This window comes from Cibotium barometz, chromosome 19 (genome assembly GCF_041138505.1).
Source record: "Cibotium barometz isolate CiBa-2024 chromosome 19, ASM4113850v1, whole genome shotgun sequence".
NCBI lineage: Eukaryota > Viridiplantae > Streptophyta > Polypodiopsida > Cyatheales > Cibotiaceae > Cibotium > Cibotium barometz.
The window spans coordinates 24,211,480-24,224,009 of NC_141064.1; positions in this window are offsets into that span (position 1 = coordinate 24,211,480).

Consider the following 12,530-nt stretch of genomic DNA (forward strand, 5'->3'; position numbering starts at 1 on the left):
CATCCATTATCACGTCCTCATTCATACATCCACATCCACATACATACATACATCCACATCCACATTCCCATTCACATCTATACATCCATATCTACATGCACATTCACATCCATACATCCACATCTATATCCTCATTCACATCCATACATCCACATCTACATCCATGCATCTATTTTCACATCCACATCTACATGCACATTCATGCATCCTCATCCATACATCCACATCTACATGCTCATTCACATCCATACATCCACATCTATATGCTTACCTTCACATCTACATGCATACATCCATATGCCATCCATGCATCTACATCGACATCCTCATTTACATCCATACATCCACATTCACACTCACATCTACATGCATACATCCATACATACACATCCACATTTACATCCATATTCTCACCCTATCACAACCCATATACATCTTATCCCATCACATACACTTCTTACCTCATCCCATACACATCCTATCACTTCTTAACTCATCTTATCATCACATCCTAACTCATCTCTTATGCATACCTCTATGCATGAAATTCAATTATGCTAAAAGTAACTCTTTTATAATAAAATATTCATCTCTTATGCATACCTCTATGCATGAATTTCAATTATGCTAAAAGTAACTCTTTTATAATAAAATATTCATCTCTTATGCATACCTCTATGCATGAATTCCAATTATGCTAAAAGTAACACTTTTATAATAAAATATTCATCTCTTGTGCATACCTCTATGCATGAATTTCAATTATGCTAAAAGGAACTCTTTTATAATAAAATATTCATCTCTTATGCATACCTCTATGCATGAATTTCAATTATGCTAAAAGGAACTCTTTTATAATAAAATATTTATCTCTTATGCATACCTCTATGCATGAATTTCAATTATGCTAAAAGGAACTCTTTTATAATAAAATATTCATCTCTTATGCATACCTCTATGCATGAATTTCAATTATGCTAAAAGTAACTCTTTTATAATAAAATAATCATCTCTTATGCATACCTCTATGCATGAATTTCAATTATGCTAAAAGTAACACTTTTATAATAAAATATTCATCTCTTATGCATACCTCTATGCATGAATTTCAATTAAGCTAAAAGTAACACTTTTATAATAAAATATTCATCTCTTATGCATACCTCTATGCATGAATTTCAATTAAGCTAAAAGTAACTCTTTTATAATAAAATTATTCATCTTTTATGCATACCTCTATGCATAAAATTCAATTATGTTAAAAGTAACACTTTTATAATAATATATTTATCTTTTATGGATAATATAAAAATTCAATTTTTCCATGATTACTATGAAATTCTTTCAATTAATCTAGGATGATAATTCCTAGAATATGGTAGGAAATCCTCTTTTCATGCTTTGAAATGAAATTATTTTATGTGTAAATTTTTATAAAATTTTACCATAGCTCGTCTACTATAACTAATAAATTTCAATTATTTTAAAAGATAGGTTATCTTTAAGGAAATGATTAGAATGATCCCTAATTGGATCATTAACCCTTAATGGATTAAATCAAAATTATCATAAACTAAAAGCATAGATAAAAAAACTATTAATTTATTCTCAAGCGTAGATTAATCTTGGATTAAGAAAAAGCTTTATGAAAAGCTTCATTTGGATTGAGAATGGGTCATGAGTATGACCATTTCTTAAGTGAGAGAGAGAAAAAAACCATTAGAATTAAACATAAATAAAAATTTATGTAATTCTTTACTATCATTAATTAATTAACTTCAATAGCATTTCAAAAACCATACCAATTAAGCTTCTCAAGCTTGAGAGGGGTTGAGAAGAGAGAAACATTGAGAAATTATAGAAAAGATCAAAATTCACCATACTTACCTTACAATTTGCTTGATTCTTTGTTCACGGTAGAGGCCCCCAACCAATCAATTGGTTTAGTATGTTGATGGAGCCACCAATGGGGATTGAAGAAAGAGAGAAGTGTCAAAAACTAGTGAATTATTAAAGAATTCACAGTTCTTGGCTTAGGTGGAGTAGAGTAACAATGCATTAGACACTATATTTTTTTCAACAAGGGAAGGCTTCTATTTATAGGAAAAATTGAGCTCCTAACCAAACAAACTAATTCTAGAGTTTTCCAAGTCAGTTTGGTCACTTTTTGACCATTTTTAGGTCAGTTAAGCTAACTTTTTGGAACTAGACTTGAATGAGGAGAGAGGAGAGATGAAATATCTCAATTTTTATGAGTTTAAAACTCATTCAAGCATGTGAAATATGCACCTCCTTTAAAGAACTCCCCTTCCTTCCATATGTGTCAAAATGGAATCATTATACCCACAATATCTCATATTTTTAATATTGTTCATAGTTTTTTACTAATAAACCTTGTACATTTTTAACTCTCCATCTTATGTGAGCATTTACTCATTTTTAGATACCCAAAATATCTCATATTTTTAATATTGCTCATATTTTTTTACTAATAAACCTTGTACATTTTCAACTCTTCATCTTATGTGAGCATTTACTCCTTTTTGGATACCCAAAATATCTCATATTTTTAATATTGCTCATAGTTTTTTACTAATAAACCTTGTACATTTTCAACTCTTCATCTTATGTGAGCATTTACTCATTTTTTGGTATTTTCTTTTACAAATTGGATTTATCTCCTCCCTACATATGGATTGATGCTATTGGCCCATAGGAACCTTAATTGGACCATAATCCAAAAATTTCTGAAAATCTAGACCCTTAGGCTAAGGTCCTTTATACCCATTTCCAATAAATTTCAATTGCACATTCGAAAGTTCTTTTTGAATTTCTGTTTCAGGGGAACTTATTTTAATAAGATGAGATAATTTTTCATCTAAAAATATTAAAAATTTGAATATTCTCTCTCTAGAATATTTTCTCTCTCTAGGTTAAAACAGTTAGAAACAAGGTCTTTATATTTCTGAAGAGGGATTGATTACAGGGGAATATGCTGGACATTTTAGAGGCTGGGGAGGAATCTTACAACTCCATATGTAACGATGTGTGTTTAAAGGTGGGGTAAATGGGGATTTCATTATTTTTCATTTAGATAGAGAGAAACATAAATCAATAAAGAGGGGAGAGTGAGTGAGGATTAAATATATGTGTGTGTGTGTGTGTGTGTGTGGTCTTTTGTACTTTTTAAAAGGAGAAAAATCATTTCACCACTTTTGATTTCTAAAGGAAGACGTTTTAATCATTTAATAAATCTCCTATTCCAACTATAACAAGAGAAACCTATAATTTTTCATAGTAGTGTATGATATTCTACGATGTTTATGGGCTCAAGTAGAGCTAAAGTTATGGGATTTGCTAAGTTTATGAATGTTTTATGTAATAACACCAGTTTGGGAATTTTGAAAAACTTTCACAATTTTGGCACTTTTCCCTTTGGTCAAATACATGGAAATTTGAGAGTATTTATTTTTGCATAAAGTTATGAGGTAGAGATGTTGGAAGATGTTGTTCCTTAGGTTTAAAATAGGAAGCTTTTTGAGAAATAGAATGTTTGCTTCAATGACTTGAATGGAGCCTCATGACATAGGTGAGGCTTCATTCAATCACTTGAATGGAGCCTCATGACATAGGTGAGGTAGAGAAAGACTATAGTAAACTAGAGGTAAAGATTAGAACTAGTTTAGAACTTAAAGTGTTGTAATCTTAGATTTCCAATGCTCTTTCCTCATATGCTTCATCATCAATGTCATTCTTCTTTCTTGTGATAACTCTCATATAGTTTATCGAGTGTTTCTCCATATCAACATTTGAAACTTCAACCCCAAGCCACACTAGATATATTGTATCACTTGGTCTCCCATGTACAAAGTTATTTTTTGTGACATCAACTTCTAGCTTGAACTCTTCCCTTGGCTTATGGCGTGCTGGCCCACAATAGTGCCCTTCATTCTTCTCTAGTCCAATTGTCTCATCCTTGTTTTTTGTGTCATCAATGGAAGAATCCCTAAAAGTCGTACTTTTGGGCCAAAATTCATGGCAAAAGAAATTTTCATACACATTTGCAGTATTCAAGGCAACACCCATGTTCTCTCAATACTCAATGAGAGGTTTAATCCATTTTGCATATGTTGAACATCTCCTTTGCTTTCCACAAAGCTTTTCCACCAATTCAAGAAGGTATTCAAGACTTGTACAACCAGATGTTATCCTTTATGTATTGGCACACATAGGTGGAACCTTTGGTACCTCTTGAGGAATCATATGTTCCCCTTCATCATTACACTTCCATAGTTTAATTCCATTTTTAGGTAACCACTCACTTTACTAGGGATGTATTTTGTATTGCATCAATGGTATGGCATCATTGATATAAAATCTAAACTGCAATGTCTTTGAATGACCTCTACTCATTTATCTGCTGCATTATGTAAGTACCCTTTCACATACTCTTTGAAATCTAGCACCCCCTTCATAAGAAAAGGTGTTAGTTTCATACTTGTGCACTCATTAAAGCTTCTCATCAGATGAGGAAAGGTAAATGTCTAACTTGTTCTAAGATTCTCAAAAAATTGACTAAACAATGCATCAATATCCTCATATGTGTGTCCCACCATAAGAAAACCAAGTTAAACCATCTCATAAACCCCTTTTTCTAACAACAAAGATAAATATGCAAATATATACCGATTATTATTCTCAGATCCACAATTATCTAATTGAAGCAACAATGTTTTTGGCAATGTCGTGAATGTGTCCACCATTTGAATAGCACATTAAGTATCCCGAATTGTGACATCAAGTGTTTCTTTGTCCTTAGTTGTATGTTTATTTGCATTATCTTTTTTCATCAAATTTCCATCTTCAGTGTTCTCATTTGTAGTGTCATTTGTTTGATTGGGATCCCTTGATATAGAAAGCATTTTTTTTTCTTTTTAAGTAGGATCATTGGAGAAAATGATCCCACAATCTTTTCTTAAGGATCCTTGAAGAAGAAAAACTTTGTCTCCTTTGTTCCACATGTTGCATAATTGTATATAGAAGAACATTAAATCATGTTAACAACCTGAAAAAAGCAATAGAATCTAATAACCCAAAATTTAAATGACACAAATATCCTTTTCTCTAGATGTTCTTCATCTTACACCCTATCAAATAGAGCTTCCAAACCCCATTGTAATGCAAAATCATATTGATCTTGCATAGGCGGTCCACTGCTTCAAGCTATAGACATACAAACAAATGGAAATTTTAAAAGTTGTTATTTAAGATAACCTTCTTTAATTTTATTTGCCATCTATCCAATTAAAAACATAAATACTAAAAACTCTTATACTACATAGGAAGATACCAACATGCGTTGGTTGCTACCGACATGTGTTGGTTACTATTGGCATACCTTGGTTGCTATCGACATGCATAGGAAGATACCAGCATGCATTGGTTGCTACCAGATTTCATAGGTTGCTACCGGCATGCATAGGAAGCTTCCATAGGTTGCCATCGGCATGCATTGGTTGCTATCAGCTTCCATAAGTTGCTACCAGCATGTGTTAGAAGCTATCGGCATGCATTGGTTGCTCCCGACATGCGTAGGAATCTAACAATATGCATAGGAAGTTACCGGCATCATGCGTAGGAAGCTACTGGCATGCATTGGTTGCTATCGACATGCATGGGAACCTTCCATAGGTTGCTACCGACATGCATAGGTTGCTACAGGCATGCGTTAGAAACTATTGGCATGCGTTGGAAGCTATCAGTATGCATTGGTTATTACCGACATGCATAGGAATCTATCAGCATGCATAGGAAGCTACCGACATGCGTAGGAAGCTACCGGTGTCCATTGGTTGCTACTAGCATACATAGGTTACTACTGGCATGCGTAGGAAGCTACTGGCATGCATTGGTTACTACCAGCAAGCGTAGGAAGCTATTGGCATGCATTGGATACTACCGGCATGCATTGGTTGCTATCGGCATGTGTTGGAAGCTACCGGCATGCATTGGAAGCTATCGGCATGCATTGGTTGCTACCGGCATGAGTAGGAGTCTATCAGCGCGTAGAAAGCTACCGGCATGGATAGGTTGCTACTGGCATGTGTAGGAAGCTAACGTCATGCATAGGTTACTTCTGGCATGCACTGGTGCTACAGGTATGCGTAGGAAACTCCCGGCATCCACCATCACTTTTTACACCTTATTGGGGCTTTTCTTCCACTTCAATGCTAAATATGTTTTTGAGCAATATCAAACCCAACTAGCTTTGTAAGCACAACCATATGAACTTTACTACGGAGATTTTAGGATCACCACCACTTGAATGGACTAATTTATCTTTGTGAAAGCGAATCTTGAATTGATTCCAAGCATGAGAATGGTAAATATATATAATTTCTAAAATATTAGTGCTAAATAGTGCACCTATAAGGATCCTAATCTACACCCAAATATTCCATAGATTGACACTAAAATAGTGCATAAGAAGCAAAGCGGTGTTTGTGTCATTCTGTGATGTTTGGAGAACTTTAAGAAATGATAAACATGACTTTATTTCTCTTGATATCGTCCATTTGAAAGAGTTGTTTAAACTACCAAAAATGATCAGAATCCCTTTTTCACGTGTGAAAAGGAGGTGTTTAAGATGTAAAAAATGACTAAATTTGATGCCTTCAAAGCTCAAAATTCTTGAATCTAAATTAATGTAGTTAACACTCCTGGAGTATCGAAAACACGTCATAAAGATTAACTTGTGCAAAACTCATGGAGTAAACTGTAGCTCGATAGCTAGCTCTTATTTCAAAGCACTTCTTGAAGGAGGCTACATGTTTGGGTGGTTAGTAAGGTGGTGATGGCCAGTAGGGCTTGTTACCGTAGGGAGGCGGCATTTTGTGGGGGGGTGATTTGTGGTGAGGAGGGGGGGCAGTGGGGGGCGTGAGGAGGGGAGGCGACTCGGGAGTGTAAGCTGGTGGTGGAGGGGTGTAGCCAACGGGTGGGGGTTTCATCATGTGCGGGAAGCCGGGGGGTGGTTTGTAATGGGGTGGTGTGTGCTCGGGAATTAGGGGGGGTTTTGTGTAAGCTGGAGGCGGGGATTCATGGTAGCCGGCTAGCAGTGGTGAAGCCAAGGAGGCCAGCACCAACAGCACCAGCGCCTGCAGCAATGCTAGCCTACCCATTGTTGTTGTTTGAGAGCTTGATGTTGCAGGAAAGCTGCCTTTTACCCCAACAAAACGGTGCTTTTTATAGGAGGCAAGAGGATGCGAAGAGTCTTCAGAAGGAAGAACTTTTCTTCACCGGTGTTGCGCCTTTCCGCGTCGAGACGAAACCCTTGCTTTCGCTTCCACCATTGAAAATCCTCTCCTCTTTCTTCAAAACGGCGCATTTGACATCCTGCGATGTAACGTACTAGGAGCTACCACGCTTGAAAAGTATCAAATCTTTTTAAGGAATTATCAAGCTAAGAAGGTAATATACCTCAGCCAGCTATGTCACCAATAACGGATCGTTGCATCCTCTCTCTCTCTCTCCTATATATATATGTCTCTCCCCCTCCCTCTCTCTCTCTCTCTCTCTCTCTCTCTCATCTCACAAGTGCCAATGAAAATGTCATAGAGAGAGGAATCCAATGCCTTTTCTTCACCGATGTTGCGCCTTTCTGTGCCTTGCTTATTGGCTTTCGCTTCCACCATTGAAAACTCTCGCCTCTTTCTTCAAAACATTGCATTTGACATCATCATGCAATGTAACATAGCAGCATCTACCACGCTTGAAGAGACTTGGTCTGACTACACTAATGAAAATGTGCCTAAATATTTAAGAAAAATATAAAATCATTGAGTAATTATGGAGATGCGTCCTATTCTACATCTAACAGATCCATTTTAATCCATAATGTAAGATCCTACTCTTCCTTTTGGGGTGGAGGCAGAGGAATCCAGATAAGTTATGTGCCATTATCACCAGCATCATTGTTCCTCAAGGCTTGCGGGGAATCCATCCCAGTAGTGGTGCAGAACAATGCCAAATGCCCATAGGAGTCATTTCTTTTATTTCTAGCAATAGCAATGAAGGCACTAAGAATTAGTTACATTGTGTCCTTCATGTGCTAGACATCAAGAGGGATGTTTTATCCAGTATAGACATAAATGATTGTGGCTTGAATGTTCTCTCCATAAGGGTAGTGTAGTCATCGTAGATGCCAATGAAAATATCGTAGTTGAGAGAGGAATCCAACGTAACAATTTGTATGAGTTGGTGGCTTTTACAGGCTAAGTGGGTGATGGGATAACCAAGTGATGGTATGAAAGATATGTGCACCTACATTTTCTATTCTTTAAAAGGATGCATGGGATGTGGCACATCTACAAGCATTGTTTGAGATGTCAGATATATGTGAAGCTTACACGATGGGCAAGTAGCATTAGCATGCACATTTCCAAAAGAAACCAAGAATCTCAATTATGTAAAGTCTCTTTTAGAGATTTTCCATGCAGATGGGCAAGCAGTATCAGCATGCACATTTCCATAAGAAATCGAGAATTGTGCAAAGGCTTTTTTAGAGCTTGTCCATGCACATGTTTGTGGTAAAATGCCAACAACTGAATTTCCTACTTTTTGTTACAAATCGATAACTTTAGTAGGATGACGTTGGTGTATTTTCTCTGAGATATATTGAAGCTTCTAAAAAACTTAAACTGTGGCATGGTTTGGTAGAGATAGAAAGAGGCTAAAGAAATTTCAAAAAGTTTGAAGATGAGTATTCAGATCTGTTGTTGGTGAGCTCAATGCCTACTCCAAGGGGCATAAGATCAAGACAAATTTGAGAGCTACTCATACTCTCCAACAAAATAGTGTTACAAAGTGCAAGAATTGCACAGTTGTGGCACAATTATGGAGATTGCGTGGAGTATGCTTGAAGGGAAAAGAATTATTATTTTTTGTTAAGATATTGAGCTCAACTAGTGCAGATATTGGTGAAATGCTAGGATGTGAGCTCCGCTCTTATTCCAATGGCATGGTTGGTGAGATTTTCGATGATATGTTGCTAGTGGTTTATATGTTATGTAACAGCCACTTTGGTGTCCATGTTGTTTACAGGTAGGAAAGCTACTTTACCCCAACAAAGTGGTGCTTTTTATAGGAACCAAGAGGGTGAGAATAGTACTTAGGAAGAACAACTTTTCTTCATCGGTGTTGCGCCTTTCTCCGCATCGAGATGAAATCGTTGCTTGTTTCCTTTCACTTACACCATTGAAAAACGGCTCCTCTTTCTTCAAAACGGCTCCTCTTTCTTCCACCATTAAAAAACAGCTCCTCTTTCTTCAAAACGATGCATTTGACATCCTCTTTCTTCAAAAATGATGTATTTGACATCCTGCGATGTAACATAGTAAGAGCTACCATGCTTGAGGAGTCTCGAGCTATCACTACCATGACGTGTAATCGACTTCTCTTTCTTCAAAATGATGCATTTGACATCCTACGATGTAACGTAATAGGAGCTACCATGCTGGAAGAGTCTTGGGCTATGACTACCTTGACTTAAAACTAACTAAAATGTGTCCAAATATTTAAGAAAAATATCAAATCATTAAGTAATTATCAAGCTAAGAAGTTAATATACCTCAACTCTACAACTATACAATTTCTAATCTAAAGAGGTGACCAGTAATGGATCATTTTATCCTCTCTCTCCTCTATATATACACATAAACACACACACACACATAAACAAACACACACGCATAAACACACACACACACACACACACACATGCATACAATACACATATATACCCTTGCACCTAGAGCATAAATACACCTTGAGTGCATGGACACAATAATTGAGATAAGCATAGTAGAATCTAGCTAACTCTAATCCTTGATTTCGTTGTGCAAGTTTAGTATGTTATTTCGAGAGAACCTATGATTATGTAGGCCAAGATAACATGTAAAAGTTGAGATTAATACTTGTGATGCTTCATAATTTCGTATAAATATTTTTCGTGAATTTTTGTTGTAAAAAGTGTGTAGAATGTTTTGTTAGGACATTTAACGTGTTTTGAAAAAGTTTTGTGTTGCAGGAAATTTTTGGTTTTGGTCATTTTCAGGTAGTCATTTTTGTGGGTGGTTTTTATTAGGTTAGATGTGGAATTCGGCGAAGTTTTTTATGAGAGTTTTTCTTTTTTGTACATATAAAATTTTTACTCAAGTAAAATCTTTGTGATTCACATTATTTCACATCCATTTGGTGACTACAAAATGGGTTTTAAGTCGTTTTGTGCTAAAAATGTTCCTAGATTTTCATGTCGAGACATTGCAGGTCCTAAACGAAGGTCAAGAATAAAGATTTAGCCTTAGATGAAGAGATACAAAGTCGAAGAGGAGGATGGAATGTTCGAGATGAGATATTGAGCATCCTCATCGAAGCACCGAGGTGCGAATGGCACAAGATGGAAAAGCGCTATTTTCCCAGTGTTTTAAAAAAAACGTATTCTCTTTCTACCTCAAAAATTTGTGCCAAATTCTTTTTTCTTGAGTTGTATTGTGATTATTGAGTGGGAGCATCTCAATACTTGAGCTCCTTGTGTAAGTTTACTATATGAGTCCTAGACAACCTACTATCATATGCTTATAAACCTCTAAGAGTTGATCCTTGGAGCACCTTTAGGATTTGAATCTAATAGCTTACATAAGGTAAATCCTACCTTGAACTAAATCCATTATGCAAGTCTAGAAAACGAGGCGGGCACTACTCCATATGTAAAGATGTGTGTTTAAAGGTGGAGTAAATGGGGATTCCATTATTTTTTCTAGCACTTTTCCCTTTGGTCCAATACATGGAAATTTGAGAGTATTTATTTTGCATGAAGTTATGAGTTTGAGATGTTGGAAGATGTTGTTCCTTAGGTTTAAATAGGAAGCTTTTTGAGAAATAGAATGGTTGCTTCAATAACTTGCAAGGAGCCTCATTATATAGGTGAGGTAGAGAAAGATTACAGTAAACTAGAGGTAAAGATTTGAACTAGTTTAGAACTTAAAGTGTTGTAATTGTTTTTTTTTCAGTTTATCTCAACTAGTACAAATGTTTAATATTTCTATTTTTAAATTATTTTTTAAGTATCAAAATTGGAGGATATGACCTTATTTTCTATCCTCCAATTTTAAAATGCAAATGAGGATTGTAAAGAGGGAGAGAGAGAGAGAGAGAGAGAGAGAGAGAGAGAGAGAGAGAGAGAGAATGTCCAACCTTTATATAAAGCAAAAAATTATTTGTGAGAAAAAGAATTACTCAAAGGATGCAGGCCTAAACTTGAAAATCATAAAGACAACAATAATTGCAAGTACTATTTCCATTACCAAAACCATGGTTACAAAGTTCAACTCCCATTATCCATAACTAATGCAATCTATAATCTGAATAACCATAAAAATCCAAAAACTAGCCTTACAGTATCACCCATAGTAGGCAAAATTTGATAGGGAACCAAAGTACTCCATACTAAGTTGCAAAAACCAAGAAAAATTCATATCTTCATCACCTCTACTGATCATATAGAGCAACATGTAAATTTGCCATTGAAAACATTGTGAAGAGGGCTTAATCCTCCTGATCTCCCTTCTCAATATCATTGGCACATATGGTATTTCAAGCTCTAAAATTTCCTGAGCTTTTGAGATAAATAATTTTGTAATCTTTATCTTATCTATCATTTGTCCTTTCCTTGGCATCCAACTCTAAAAAAATGTTGTTAACATGTTCCCAATGTTGAGGATCATTTCATTACATTTCCAATGCTCTTTCCTCATACGCTTCATCACATTAGTGGCATTCTTCTTTCTTGTGATATGGGCCCAATAATGAATCTTAACTCTCATATAGTTTATCGAGTGTTTCTCCATATCAACATCTGAAACTGCAACCCCAAGCCACACCAGATATATTGTATCACTTGGTATCACAAGTACAAAGTTATCTTTTGTGACATCAACTTCTAGCTTGAACTCTTCCCTTAGCTTATGGTGTGCTGGCCCACAATAGTGCCCTTCATTCTTCTATAGTCCAATTGTGTCCTCCTCGTTTTTAGTGTCATCAATGGAAGAATCCCTAAAAGTCATACTTTTGGGCCAAAATTCATGGCAAAAGGAATTCTCATACACATTTGTAGCATTCAAGGCAACAACCATGTTCTCCCCCAATACTCAATGATAGGTTTAATCCATTTTGCATATGTTGAACATTTCCTTTGCTTTTTGCACAAAGCTTTTCCACGAATTCAAGAAGGTATTCAAGCCTTGTACAATAGAATGGTATCCTTTATGTATTCACACATAGGTAGAACCTTTGGTACCTCTTGAGGAATCATAGCTGCCCCTTCATCATTACTCTTCCATAGTTTAATTCCATGTTTAGGTAGCCACTCTCTTGACTGGGAATGTATTTTGTATTACATCAAAGATATGGCATCATTCATATAAAATCTAAACTGCAATGGCTTTGAATAGCCTAGTAGTTTATCTACTCCATCA